The sequence below is a fragment of the Formica exsecta genome, unplaced genomic scaffold (assembly GCF_003651465.1).
Source record: "Formica exsecta isolate Colony F162 unplaced genomic scaffold, ASM365146v1 scaffold2, whole genome shotgun sequence".
Taxonomy (NCBI): Eukaryota; Metazoa; Arthropoda; class Insecta; order Hymenoptera; family Formicidae; genus Formica; species Formica exsecta.
The window spans coordinates 1,237,076-1,250,993 of NW_021849297.1; the positions used below are offsets into that span (position 1 = coordinate 1,237,076).

The following is a 13,918-nucleotide window of genomic DNA, read 5'->3' on the forward strand; positions in this document are numbered from 1 at the left end:
ATATATATATATATATATATCGAAAAAATTTGCCGCCAAGACAAGCGGCTGAGATATCCTATATATTCTTTTTTCAATTTTCTTTCATGTCTTCTTTCCCAATTGATTTTATCGTCTACGTCAGTATTGTTACTACCACCAGGCGCTATTATTATTTGTTCTTGGCTTCTGAATATTTTACAAACAATACTATTATATACATCTATTTTTGGCAAAGTTCCTCGCTCAAAGGACAATAGAAAGCACTGCCAATTACTTTTGAAAAATAAAATATACTTTTGCGTGGCGAAAACGTGGTGAAAACATTAAATACTATGGTTGACATTTTATCTGTTTCATATATTCCATGATTATTATACAAAGTCTTCTATATCTCTCGGTTTATCCTTTACATTCATGGATTCTTTTATTAATTCCTTATTAAAAACATAAAAAAAATTATTATTCGTCATAAGTTCGCCATTTTTAATCTTAGATATTTTTTTAAGTAATTGCAAAATTAAAAATAATTTTTTTTTTTTTTCAAATTAGATATGAAGATTTTGCATTTCTGAAGTTTCTTCTTTTTGAAAAAAAATAGCTAACTTGAAAACTATTGATCTCTCAAAATTTTTGTTGAAAAATTTCGAGGCTATTAAGAAAGAGAGAGAGAGAGATAAAACTCGATTTCAAATTAATCAAAAAGAATACATATATAAAATATGTCTAATGCATACATAAATAAGTCTTTGTGTGAAAAAGTAATGCAGAATCAGATCTTTTCAATTCCAAAAAAAAAATTGCAAAAGCGTTCTTATAATAGAAAGCTTATCTACTTAATATATAGAAATATCCAGAGAAACACACTGTTACAGTATCGTTATAATTTTAGAATCTACAATGCGCGCAATCCTGCTTACGAGTCGCCGAAAGGATCTTCTTCAGCGGTCCTCCTACCTCACCCCCAAGCCCTCTCCATTTTCTACGATGCTGCGCGAGTGAACGGAGGTTCTATTTCCGGCCGATATTTAAATCCGACGGGGACCGAATCCGCTCGACCTTAACCGAAGCGTTCGGTCCGGCTGTCACATTCGCGGCGTGCCGAATGCTCGTCTCTCGCGTGGCGACGACGGCGGCGGCGTGACGCGTTAAATGAAAATGGCAACGCGCCCCTATGCCATGCGGCTGCCTCCACGGGGTACGTACGGTCGCGCACACAAATTGCGCTGCTTTATCAATCTGAAATAACACCAGGACGCGGGACAATGAGCGACAATGCAAGACTTACAAGCATTTGGCCGACTAACGTTAAGGATCACGCTATGGTTGACATGTACGTACAATTTTGTAAACATTTATATACCAGATCTATATAACAGATCACACTTACACAGACATTACAGATATAGTTTAAACGTTTTATTACAGATAGATGAGATTGAATCTTAGGATATCGTGCTCAAAAGATTTCACGGAGTACCATGATAAGCAATGTAAGTATTTCTACGTTTTACTTTTTTAAATCTTAATATCATATTAAATTTTCTTCTTTATCAAATTGATTTATAAATATTATCTTTGTATTTTTCTTACATTATTATAACGATTTTCCATGAGATATAATGCTGTTTTGTGTCTCAACGTGTTTATGTTTTGTTTTGTAATATCAAATTTAAAATTGTATAGAGAAGAATATGTAAATAATGGATCCAAAAATATTATCTTTTAAACATGTACAATTTTTTAATATTTTAATATATAATTCACTTATAATTCATTTATAAAAAATAAGTTTCCTATAATAGCATCAAGACGGTCCAGATCTCTTTTTAAAAAGCAAAAAAAGTAATGTGTATGCTTATTATGTGTAAATTGCACTTTTATCATAATTAAAGACAGCTTATATATGCATACATACACATGTTTTTTTAGTCACCTGAATATATATATATATATATATATATATATATATATATATATATATATATATATATATATATATATATATATATATATATATATATATATATATATATATATATATATATATATATATATATATATATATATATATATATATATATATATATATATATATATATATATATATATATATATATATATATATATATATATATATATATATATATATATATATATATATATATATATATATATATATATGTGTGTGTGTGTGTGTGTTATATTTATAATTTTTATTTCGTCTCAAAAAGCAAGTTATCAGATTCTTTTTTACACAACCATTTGTATCTTTCTTCAAACGATTTGTTGTATTTAGATTCGAGCATTAATACGATTTTTGGCCGCGCGAATGTATGGTTAGATATATATAATATCTCTTTCGTACAAGATAAAATTCTAGCCTCTCGAATCGAACGGCACTGTTCGAAACCGAAGGCACCTGTTAACACAGGCCGCCTCGGCGCGCTGGTGACACCGACATCCGGGGACGATGACAGGTGCTGTAGGCTAATCGGTTAATTCGACAGCTCGTGCATACGCGTGACTTCCATTCGCCGAGAGCGGCTTGTGCTGATTGTTATCGGCGCATGACTTAGAGCGCTAATACAAGAGCAATCAGAGAGGGACGGCCGAACGACCAATCAGGACGAAACATTCTTAATGAGCAGGATGCCTGCGATTGTATCAAAGTGTCGATACTTTGCTTTCGATATTTTCGGATAATTAGATACACGATAGTCCTAATAATGAATAACTATTTTCTCAACGTGGATATACAATAGATACCGATGAATTTATACATGTAAATGTAGATTATAGTTATCAGAGAATGTCAATTGCCAAGATATGCAGAAATATGAGGAAAAAGTATTTGCATACAGAGTACAGACAAATTTGCATCTCCAGAGTATTTACAGAGATTGCTCGAGTTTTCGCGTTTCCTTTTCCTTTTACGGATGTAAAGTAAATCTTTTTATCTGATTTACTATAAATGATATTAAAATAATTATTACTAATTACTTTCTGTAAATGTATATTCAATATTTTATAATGATTTTTGTGAGAAAAATAATTTTTTGTTTGTTAATACAGTGTAATTATTTGGATATATTTATATAAATATATTGCGGAGTTGAATGTGTCGTTTGATACCAATATCAATACGAATTAATCGATAACTTGTTTTGTCATAATAATCCTAACATATATAGGATAATTTCTAATAACTTCTGCTGAAAAAAAAAATAACTTGTAATACATTAGATAAGCTTAATATAATTGACAGTATTAACAATAAAATATACCTGCTTTGTTTCTTTCAATAGCTTTGTCATTGTATTATCTTGGAATAAAATATCATTATGAAATATAAAAGTATTAATGGAAACGAATTATCACTTTCAACCTCTTAAAGCTAAACCAATAACAGATATTTTTCGGTACACTCAAAAAAATGTCTTGCTGATATAGGTAGATTTCTAGGTGTCACAACAAAACTTTATCGCTATTTTTTGTATCTGTTAGAATATTGTCTGTTACATATAGAATTTATAGCAGCAACATTCTAATAATATCTTCTAGAAAATTTAGGTCCCATTGCCAAATGTTAATCACTGCATTGGATAAATATGAGTTTCGATACTACAGAACGATCTTTGTGAGAAATATAACTGCCAATTATAACTGCAGCATCGAAAAATTGAGAAAAATTGTTTAAATATATATATATGTGTGTGTGTGTGTGTGTGTGTGTGTGTGTGTGTTGTATAAGTATATAATTCTTGATAAACTGTAACAAATAAGCAATTGTATCTGCGTTTGAAAAATCTATTGTATTGTGTACAAATTTAAGATATCTTTTCTTAGTATTGTTTCTCTAATCTTTTTATATAAGGAAATGTAAGAGCATTCATTGTTGTTATCCTTACAGATATTTTCAATTTGCAAGAAGATAGCGAAAGCATTAATTCGCAAAGCAAATGACATAGCAGCAGTTTATTAGAATATACATGAAAACTTCAAGATAATCCAATAAAAAGTAAAATATCTTTGGAAGAAACTTTTAATGCATTTATTGTCTTAATAATTTGCTGTAAAACTGTATTAATAAAAAAATATTGTAAGAAAGAGAGAAAGATATTTAAAGCATATTTTATTTATGCTGATATCATAATATCCATTCTGTTTAATTGTAAATCTTATGTATATTCAATGATATAGTCAAGATGAATAATTTAGAATATTTCTTTTAGACAGTAATCACATTTAACTTGATATGATGTACCGTATCTTAAAAAGAAGAGAAAAGATTTGCCCCTTTTTATCTAAAAACTCGTTTTTAATTATTTTGTCTAATTACTTTGAAGTATTTTTTATGTATCTACATGTAAAATGATATAAATAAAATAGCTATACATACCTAACATATGTATTTCGTATTTCACTTGATTACATTATGTTTTTGCAAAACAATACCTCGCGCGCATTGATATAAAAATTATTTTTACGATTTTATTTTTTAATTTATCGCGCTTATCATAATAAATAAATATTAGCATGTAAATAATAGTAATTAATAATAGCGTATTTATAGTAAAGTAAGTAATTAATAGTAGCATCCGATATATATATTGGCTGTGAGAATAAAACATCTGCTTGTACTGCGCGATTAAATTATAAGTTTATACGTAGTGATATATTAATGTTGAAATTAAACGCGCAAAGTCTAGATCTAAAATGTATGAAATTTATATTAAGGTTTCTGACCTTTTATTACAGTCATATTGGATTATATAATTTTATGATGATTGATCAATGTCCACAGTCATTTATTAGTAACATTACATAAATCCTTGTATTTGTATCAAATAAGAATTGTGATAAGATGTGGAGAAATCTAATTAATTTTGACGTGCATAGTGTGTAAGAATACATGACTTTCGTTCAGATTCGTTTTAGATATCATAATCCGATATGGCTGGAAAGGGAGCATAGATAAATTTTCATCTGTTTAAAATAAACATTATAAATCTTATATATTTGATAAATTTCCATTTTTTAACTTTGTATTTGCTGTTTTATTATTTCGCACAAATGAATAGCATTAAAATTAATCTCATTAATGAAGCTCTTCGCATCGTGACCTCCGGGGCCATCTCGATATTAAAGACAGTCCTGTTTCTTGATTTGTAAATTGACTTTCTGATCTGACAGATATCTATCAATATTTTCAAACTAGTAATATTTCAGCATGGTTCTCGTATTTTGCGGAATTTCGCCAGAATTGTGAATAATTATCCAGTTTTTGCTACGATTAATGTTACAGCTTTTTATTACATTACCGGCGCTGCGGTCGCACGGATGCAACGCCAGTCAATGTCGAACAAAGTCGAGAATTTATCGCGGACTGCTCTCTCAGTTATAACGTACGTAACGCCGGCTAATATTCGTCGCGCGTTTGTATTTTTGTATAAATTTTACATCCGACGGCGGACGAACGTGGCCGAAAATATCCGAGATTTTTAGTCCGTTGCATCCATCGTGCGTCGAACGCGCTTCTCTCCTCGTCATCCCCCCTTGGCAACATTCTATTCGCTCGGTTCCTCTCTATCTCTCCATTTCTCTCCATATCGTCCCTATCCACCTCGCCATCGCGCCACAACTTCGGGCAACATCGGATACACTCGTGCGACGTCGACCCTGACTTTTGTTGCGCGCTTTGTTGAACGTATAAACGGATGAGGCTTTTTCTGGGACTGGCAACGCGTGCTACTTTGTGCCTCTCTTGCACAGGATGCAAACGAGAAATAAAATCGAACCTGATGAGAAGTTCGCGCTCTCCTCTAATAATTTGCCATTGTTACCTAGAGCAAGCGATAAATTTATCAATCGTGTAAAATAATTCAGCGATATAACATATGCGCGTTACCGAATTAATTCAATAGTAATAAAATATAGAATCGGCAAGTCGCGTGATCTTTCATCGCGCGGGAAGAGAGCTACGTTGTTCTCGTTATAATGTTGAAAGGCATAATAATTAATAATCGAGTCCTCCAGGATTCGGCGGTACGTCATTCAATCTCGTTCGTGCCGAGCGTATAGCCCCCGCCGTCATCGAGGCTGCATCTCTCACAGTTATACCCGTAGACTCCGGCGCTCTCTCGGTCCCCGATGTTAGCGCGATCGATACGACGACCATCCCCCGTCGTCAGCCCGGCCGATTTTTTTCCATTCGACCCTCGCGCCTGCGCGCGCCAACGCGGTCTCCCCTTTCCGATTCCGAGCGAGCGGCGAGAGTCGGAGGAGGGTACACGCCGCCACCCGGCGAAGCGGGACCGAGCGAACAGGCGAACGAGCGAGCGAGTACGCGCGGCAGCAGTATGGAGTATGGAGGCGAGGCGAAGTGAGGCGAGGTGAGGTGAGGTGAGGTGAGGTGAGGCGAGGCGAGGCGAAGCGAGATGAAGCTTCGAGGCGAGATGCAACGGGACGGGACACGGAGAGGCGAGGGAAATGCGGGGATGAGGGGAGTGCGCCTTTATTATAGCCGCGCGCTTCTGCCATACCCCCGGCGCTCGGGCCAGAAACTCGGCGCTGCCAGGGATCGCCAATATCAGTTAATTTTGCGCACCCAGAAAATTTTTGCTGTAGTTGCAATACCACTTTTTTGAGTGTAGGCTAAATTTTCATTCTATGTGTGTATATATCTGTGATTATAATCCCAAGATGATCGTCGATCGTTAATAAAGCGGAAAAGGAGAAAGGAAGCCGAGTATGTCGACAGCCGTTCCACGCGACGCGTCTTATCGGCGCGTCGAGGGTGATAAGGCTATCTTTATCTGCGATAAAGTCGTTTCGAAGCTCGGAGTCTATCTCGACTGCGAGAATACGAGCGCGAAAGAACGCCGTAATGCATGGCACGCGTGCGATTAGAGATTATGATGTTCGAGATATCGATGAATCTTTGCTAATTATTTTTCGGAAATCATATGTTTTTACTCATCGATATTTTTGCCTTTAAAATTAGCCGGCTTATATTATAATATTATATTAATTATATTATATTATAGCCGGCTGGTATTATAATATTTGAGAAACAATATTTAATAAAAGTTGATTGAAATATTGAATAACGAAAATCTCTTGCAATTCCTCGCAATCGTTTATAAATGATCATTCTAGAATAATGAATATGTGTATGTATATTGATGTACACTTTTCATTAATTTAGAAAAGAAAATATTAGAGAGAGCAATGCTTTCTCTCTCTCTCTCTCTCTATCTCTCTTATCGTTAGAAGTGAGGCGAGGTGAGGTGAGGTGAGGTGAGGTGAGGCGAGGCGAGGCGAAGCGAGATGAAGCTTCGAGGCGAGATGCAACGGGACGGGACACGGAGAGGCGAGGGAAATGCGGGGATGAGGGGAGTGCGCCTTTATTATAGCCGCGCGCTTCTGCCATACCCCCGGCGCTCGGGCCAGAAACTCGGCGCTGCCAGGGATCGCCAATACCAATTTTGGAACGCGCCAACGTCGACCGAAATTCACAAACGAGATCTCGGAATTAGCAGGGAAAATGTGGGACCGCGCGGCTCGATCGATCTCTCGAAAAATATCAGGAGGGCAGCAGAAGCGAGATTAAATGTATTTATGTACATTACGTCGGGGAGGAGAGAGGGAGGGGATATTTAATAAAAGTTGATTGAAATATTGAATAACGAAAATCTCTTGCAATTCCTCGCAATCGTTTATAAATGATCATTCTAGAATAATGAATATGTGTATGTATATTGATGTACACTTTTCATTAATTTAGAAAAGAAAATATTAGAGAGAGCAATGCTTTCTCTCTCTCTCTCTCTCTATCTCTCTTATCGTTAGTTGATATCGTATGTGTGGCATGTGCGTGAGTACAATTATTGATATAATAAAAATAAACATTTATCTCTCTCTCTCTCTCTCTCTTTCTCTCATGCGAAAGATTGAACTTTTCGAAAGCAACGTCATGTTTCTCTCACGGGGAACTGTTGAAATATCTCGCAAAATTACGTGAAGAGGCAGCTGAACTTCTCATTATACGTGATAAATCGTGTTTTGCTACGTTTTAACAATTTCTACTCTCATTACTGTTAAGTTTATTTAGTCTAAATCGATTTAATGTTGTTATTGTTTCGAAACACTAATTATTCACCGAGCGTATGTGTGTGAGTAAAAACAGCCGCAGGTAAAATTTCAAAAAATTTCAAATCTATCTAAAATGCGCGTACAAAACTCATAGAATCTTGCATGTTTTAATATAGAATTAGCTGTATAATGACTATTCTGAAAATTTCCAGTTTCGAGTTTTTTCACTTTCGATTGTTTCTAACGTTAACCGAACATCGTGATATCGCGACGATGGACGATCCAATTGACCCGGGATAAACTTTCGCGTTCGCATCATTCATGCGGAAACGGTCTGCGGCATCATTCCGAATGAATTTCAATCCGTGCAATGACGTGCCGGTAGCGCATAGAAAAAGACAAAGAAAAAGAATGAGAGCGCGTACGAATATCGTACGGACAGAGCCGTAGTAGTTGCACGTAAAACTCTCGTCCCACTACCTCCTTCCTCCTCCTCCTCCTCCATCTCCTTCGCCCCCTGCCACGTTCCTCTCTTTCCGCCTCTGTAACCCTGACCTCCCGTAAAACACACCGAGAAAAAGACTTTTCCGGCGTGTACGCACGAGCGCGCCGTGCTGCTTCTGGCCGAACTCATGAATGGACCCGCGACTCTATTTACGAGGGCGTGCGATTCCGCCCGCCGCCGCTCCGCTTTTATCACCGTCTCCTGCATTACGACACGGCGGGGCGAGGTGAGATGAGGCATTTTCGGAATCCCCCGGTGCTCTTTTCTCTACAAAGCTCGACCGCCGACTTCCTCTGCTACCGCGCCTCGACTGTATCGGTGCCGCGCCGAGATATGTATCGGTCCGCGAAATTGTTTTCGAATGGCCGATTGTTTGGCACGCCTCGGACTTAGCGAGGAGGAAGAGAGCCCGTCAGAGAAGGAGGGGGAGAAAAATGTTTTTTTTTCCTTCCCCTTCCTCGTACTCGCTCTCTAATGCAGCCGGTGTTCGCCCTCATGTAAACAACTGTGGAATCGTTTGCGAATTCCGGCTTACCTATACGGTGATCGACACGTTCGGCGAACAAATCAACAGCGTATCGATGTGAAAGATTCAAAGTGAATGTGACATATAAATGAGATACACAGAGTACCCGTCATAAATACCTCTATTTCCATAAATGATCGAAGGCATTTATTGTATAACAACATCTAGTGTTTGACTTACATAAACAATCCCAAAATAACTTACACATGCGTTCGTAGATTCTTTTTTTGATAGATTATAGATAATTTTCCGCAAGTGGAGATTTTTTAGATACCTTTTTTAGATATCTCTTTTTATCTATATCAACATTGTGTAGACGGATAATTTAGAACTATTCTGTGCACTTTAAATTTCTTAACTAATCTTTAGTTTTTAATTAACATGGCGAAGTCTATTAGCTCACTGTGATTATTTGCGAAAAAAAAATCAAAATTATTATAAAATAAGTCAGAAGAAAAGATAATTATTGAAATAATTATTTTTGAGTTAGATAATAAAGAATATGAAAAGAAAAGATGACGCAAAGATGACGACATCGCACATGACAATTATCAATTAATTATAAAAATCGATTTACAGTAACTGACAATCGGTTATATAAATATATTAATAAAAAACTCATAAAATCAGTTATAAATATATTAATAGAACTCATAAAAGTTATTTTTTCATATACCATACTACATTTCCGTATACTGATATTTATTACTAGAGAGAGTTTGTATGTTCTAGGATACGAATAAACGATTCTTTCCCCCCTCTTTCTTCATCTCTCTCGAATCGTTGCTTTCTTCCTTCTTCAATCATTGTTATTACACCAAGCTTATAGTGAGTATAATTTGTCACACGTGTAAGAGGCGTACTTCGCGGACCTTTAAAGCAAGATCGTTAATAAGAAGCATGCGGTTAAGGACCACCATGACCTACGGTAAATTTAATCTCGTCGGGTTTTAAGTTCGATCGCGCGCGGCGCGAATAACTAAAGATCATTAATACATCTCGCCGGACTATAATTCATGTCGCGTGACCGCTCGACGCGTGGCGCACAAACGTTGTAGACAAAAGTCCGCCGATGAAAGTCAACGATCGAATGTACGATATGTCTCTTCAAAAAACCGTAGTATTGTAAAATTAACGGGGCTTACACATCGTACCGTTTAAAAGTCACTTCGTATACGTGCATCGTTTTCGTACGATGATATTAGCAGGATGTAATAACGCACATCACAAGATAAACAATCATGGGAGTAAATATTCTAAGAATATCTCGAAGCTCTTTGGATATTTGTCCTTTTGAAACTGCCATTCATAGGGAAAGGGGATGACGCATTACGCGCGGACGACGCGGAACGAGCGGGCGGGTAATTTAACGAGAGGCGCTGTATTATTTTCGAATGGGACGTAAGGACGCTCCGCGAGAGAGCTACCCGCGTATTCTCCGCCTGCGTCTTGCGCTTTGCAAGCACGAGTCTCGTGGAAAATGAATCTAACGAGTATCTGGTAGACTTTTGACATTTTCTGCAAATTATTCGACGCACAGCTCCTCCCTTACAAAGAATGTCTCACGGACTCGGCGTCTTTCACGATGGAAGATCCTTTGATAAATGTGGAATTAAGTGTCTTGAGAGAGATTTTCTATATTAATCTTTTAGTATACTTCTTCATCTTAATTCGATCGAAAATATAGGTAATATATGATTTTAAATAAAACACAATCTCTAGCCTCTCCTTAGATTATATATTCGTGGAGTACGATTGTGTAGTAAAGAGCAAAATGGAACGGATATTTTAAAACTGTATATCTATTTATATTTGTTTTGCTTTATCGATTCGATATTTTCGAAGGCGATTTAGATTGCACCGATAAGGAAGAAAATTTGATTTAACTGCTAGTGCTTGATCCTAAAACGCGCGCTGCATTTGACATCAATTTCAATAAACCAAAGCATCGATTATATACTTTTTCGCGATAAGAAACAATTCTATACAATCTTAATAAATATTATAATCTCTCGCGACGTAGATATGAAAATATATAGCAAATCCGCGGAAGACAATATGCGCATACATACGCTTAAAAAGGGAAAGATCAAAACTTTTTTTCAAAGTATTTAGCAAAAATTTTTTTTCCTTGTTATCATTGTACTAAAGAGAAATGAACTCGATATCTGATAACTGAATTAAAAATCGAAATTTCAATATCGCATTGTTTTTTGGTCACGGAGAAACGACGCGCTTGTTCGTTTTTGTACGTTGTTATTTGCTGACAACGATTGCAATACCCAGCGAATTGTTGGAATTTATTACATCGAATTTGATTTCGTTTTTCGTTGTTAAAGGTATTTCACATAAATATGCAAACATTTTCGCGTCCCAGTCGCTTAGCGCCATACTAATGGCGGGCGAATGGAATTGGAGGGTAAATCGGATTGAACCCGAGAACTTCTCGGAGGAAGTATAGCGATTGACCAGAAATATAACTGTTTCGAGGCGATTACAAAAATTGATAGAATTAATCCAAAAAAATGAAACTGACTCACTCAGTGAATGAATTTTTAATTTAAAATCGCGCACACACGTCCACTGCTGTTATACGGGTAATACTTTGACAGTGTTTCCTCTTACGTTACGACCGATATTCTTTTTTTTTTGCTTGTCATTTTTTTAAATATTTCGCAGATGATTAATAAATGTACACGATTGGCTACTGACCATTAAAATAACGAGGATCGATATCGACAACAAGAAATTAAACGCGATTTTTTGCTTATCACGATTTTTATCAATCTAGAAGAATATAACACTCAAAAGTCGGGAAAATGGCTAGAAAATCGTTAGAAAAACTGCAAAAAGCTTTTGCAATTTTTTCAATTATGATTTCTATAATATCTCGCTTGTTTCACTGAATGATGAAACTAGAAGAATTTTATCATATAAGCATAGATAATCGATTCCCGCAAACTTACGCTAATGAGGGAACTCAAGTTCCCTCTTATATTGGTCATAATTACCAGATAAAATATTCATGATAAGCGACGCAGCACATTATCAAAATTATCGCCTAATTATTTACATAATCCTAGCATCGTCATATCGCATCACATTTAAATTTATATATATATATATATATATATATATATATATACACAGAGTGTATCTGAAAATATACACTTATGTTTCTTAGGAGTTGTAGGATCTACCGCTCGACGCGTGGCGCACAAACGTTGTAGACAAAAGTCCGCCGATGAAAGTCAACGATCGAATGTACGATATGTCTCTTCAAAAAACCGTAGTATTGTAAAATTAACGGGGCTTACACATCGTACCGTTTAAAAGTCACTTCGTATACGTGCATCGTTTTCGTACGATGATATTAGCAGGATGTAATAACGCACATCACAAGATAAACAATCATGGGAGTAAATATTCTAAGAATATCTCGAAGCTCTTTGGATATTTGTCCTTTTGAAACTGCCATTCATTACTTATGAAAGAAATATTTATATGAAAACTCAGGTTTGATGATTCTTGGTTTACCGAATAACAATATACATCAAGTCAATTAGATGATATATCGTTGTACTATTCATCTTATTCATAGTGCACGAGACGAAGCAATATTTGCTTAGGATAAATCAATTAAGTTTTTTCTTTCATTGCAATCGTATGTATACATTGCGCAAATACATGTTTGCAAATATATATAATGAGTGTATATTGAGAAAAATTTACAGAGAAAGAGAGAGGCATCTCAAATGATTATGGAGAATAATTACATCATACATACATCGGGATTCGTAAAGTTTACTACAATATATATAACAATCTTTTGGATTATTAAACCTTTAATGCATTTGAATATCTTTAATTTGGATATCTTTCGATGGATCGTGCAATATTCACTATTGTGTTATGTCGTAATATTTTCGTTAAGATCAATTTCCTCTAATTAGTAATTTTTAAACAAACTTTTTTATTTTAAAGTATAATGCGCTTAAAATTATTTTTCTACTATTTGAATTTTTATAAATATATATTAGAAGATTAGAAGGCAAAAATTTTACTTTGATTAATTAATTGTACAGAGACAACGATTGCCGCCTCTTCGTAAAATATAACTTCAAAAGAAGTGACAAATAGAAAAACAATATTTTGTTCTGGATAACACATCAGAACTAATCAATTTTAATATGAATAATTATAATATATTTCGACAAGCTATGATTTTTTTGTAATTATGTAACAAGCTTTAATGAATTCCAGCTAGCTAAGTTAAATAGGAATTCTCGGTCTCTTACTAAATTATAGTTCCTGACATAATATAGATAGAGGAATAAAGTTTGATTAAGGGTGGAGAACGAGACTGAACAAGTACGAGTCAGTACGATGGACTCTAACAATTTTCAAGCAGTTGTGATTTTTGTATGCATTAGTATAGCAAGCGGCATAACAGGTATCAAATAACATGTTGCCCTCCAATACATCGCGAGTTTATATATTCTTATAATTAAAATTAGAAGTCACAGAACCCAATCTCCCACGCGTCAACCGCGTATAATTCCTACTCTTTCCAGACATCATCTTCTTTATTGCACCGTCTGTGTGTGCGGTATTACCAACGTGCTCGCACAGTGCAGGTTCCATCGAATATCTAAAATGACATCGTCCAACCCATCCCGCTCTCCACCCCTTTCCCTCTCAGACCCGCTCTCCATCTCTCCCCGCAGTCTCGCTCATCTCCCACCTTCATCTCGCTTTCCCTCCCTCCTATCACCCCAAACCCTTCCACGCCACCTCGCTTTCTTTCTCTT

At 35.6% G+C, this 13,918-nt stretch overlaps 1 protein-coding gene and 1 long non-coding RNA gene across 3 annotated transcripts in view; one reads left to right on the forward strand and one right to left on the reverse strand.

The window, feature by feature from the left end:
- LOC115234245 (basic-leucine zipper transcription factor A-like) overlaps positions 1-13,918 on the reverse strand; it is a 113,115-nt gene that overhangs the window by 79,529 nt on the left and 19,668 nt on the right. The window lies entirely within an intron of this gene.
- Positions 1,060-4,948, forward strand: LOC115234247. Its single transcript, XR_003883898.1, has 3 exons — positions 1,060-1,312; positions 1,408-1,472; positions 3,893-4,948. It is a non-coding gene; the product is annotated as an uncharacterized LOC115234247 (long non-coding RNA).